This window comes from Electrona antarctica (genome assembly GCF_951216825.1).
Source record: "Electrona antarctica genome assembly, chromosome: 19".
Classification (NCBI taxonomy): Eukaryota; Metazoa; Chordata; class Actinopteri; order Myctophiformes; family Myctophidae; genus Electrona; species Electrona antarctica.
This window is the reverse complement of record NC_136800.1, coordinates 42,217,663-42,219,730: the sequence shown is the minus strand read 5'-3', so window position 1 is coordinate 42,219,730 and position 2,068 is coordinate 42,217,663.

Below are 2,068 nucleotides of genomic sequence, written 5' to 3'. Positions count from 1 at the left end.
ACATGTTTGCCTGAAAAGGAATCTTTGAAATGTTTCATCGTTTTAGAAATATAGTGCTTTCAAATTTGAGAAATTTAGAATGGGGCTCAATGGCAGCTCTATGGCACGTCAAAAAGTCACTTTCACCTAGAAACTCCATTCACACTTTTTATAATTCAGCTTACTGTGAGCACACATGCTGGAACTTTTTACTTTGAAATGTTTTGTAGTTTCTGAGTTAATTAACTTAAACGCCCAATGCATTCTCAATGGCAATAGCACAAACTTTGGCATGCTACTAGTCCTACATACTTAGACCTAGAAACCCCATTCAAACGTGTTTAGGTTCATCTTACGGTGGACATGTTTGCCTGAAAAGGAATCTTTGAAATGTTTCATTGTTTTAGAAATATAGTGCTTTTAAATTTGAGAAATTCAGAATGGGGGTCAATCAGATTTTGGCAAGTAAAGAATTGAGTGGGGTTTGAACCCACAACCTCCAGATCATGCAGCCATGTGCTAAGTCACTGATCTACTTGCTACCTGCCACAATGCAGTCTGCTGTTGCCTTTGAGTACAACATTGATACAAAAATAAAATAACAGGAGATTTGTCTATTGTTTCTTTTGCTGTTGTTTATCTCTAGACGTTTAAATGTTTATGAACCACAATGGAAACAAGTCTCTGGCTCTTCTGTCATTATCTATTCGGCCTTTTAAGAACAGCATGCACAGTGGCTCAATGGGTACAGAGCCTGCCTGGGAATCAGGAGGCCGCAGGTTCAGGCTCTGACATAGTGTCCCAAAATCATGAAAATATGACATACTATAGTATGCCGTCCCAAACCATGGACTATAGTATGTAATTTTTTCATGATTTTCATATTTTTTTCAAATCCTCCAAAACCACGAAAAACGACTTGCGATAGTATGCCGTCCGAAACCAAATATGAGATGTATAACTTTGGCATGCTACTAGTCCTACATACTTACACCTAGAAACCCCATTCAAACCTATTTAGGTTCATCTTACGGTGGACATGTTTGCCTGAAAAGGAATCTTTGAAATGTTTCATAGTTTTAGCATGCCGTTTTTCATCCTTTTACGAGGATTTGAAAAAAAGATGAAAATCACTCCGAGACGATGGGCTATAGCCCATGGTCTCGAACGGCATACTATAGCCCATGGTCTCGGAGTCATTTTCGTCTTTTTTTCAAATCCTCGTTTTTCATCATTTATGACCATGGGCTATAGCCCATATCGGACGGCATACTATAGCATGCCGTTTTTCATCATTTTTGAGGATTTGAAAAAAAGACGAAAATCACTCCGAGACCATGGGCTATAGCCCATGGTCTCGAACGGCATACTATAGCATGCCGTTTTGCATCATTTTTGAGGATTTGAAAAGAAGACGAAAATCACTCCGAGACGATGGGCTATAGCCCATGGTCTCGGAGTGATTTTTGTCTTTTTTTCAAATCCTCGTTTTTCATCATTTATGACCATGGGCTATAGCCCATATCGGACGGCATACTATAGCATGCCGTTTTTCATCATTTTTGAGGATTTGAAAAAAAGACGAAAATCACTCCGAGACGATGGGCTATAGCCCATGGTCTCGAACGGCATACTATAGCATGCCGTTTTGCATCATTTTTGAGGATTTGAAAAAAATACGAAAATCACTCCGAGACCATGGGCTATAGCCCATGGTCTCGAACGGCATACTATAGCATGCCGTTTTGCATCATTTTTGAGGATTTGAAAAAAAGACGAAAATCACTCCGAGATGATGGGCTATAGCCCATGGTCTCGGAGTGATTTTTTTCTTTTTTTCAAATCCTCGTTTTTCATCATTTATGACCATGGGGCATTGTTTATAGCCCATATCAGACGGCATACTATAGCATGCCGTTTTGCATAATTTTTGAGGATTTGAAAAAAAGATGAAAATCACTCCGAGACCATGGGCTATAGCCCATCGTCTCGGAGTGATTTTCGTCTTTTTTTCAAATCCTCGTTTTTCATCATTTATGACCTTGGGCTATAGCCCATATCGGACAGCATACTATAGCATGCCGTTTTT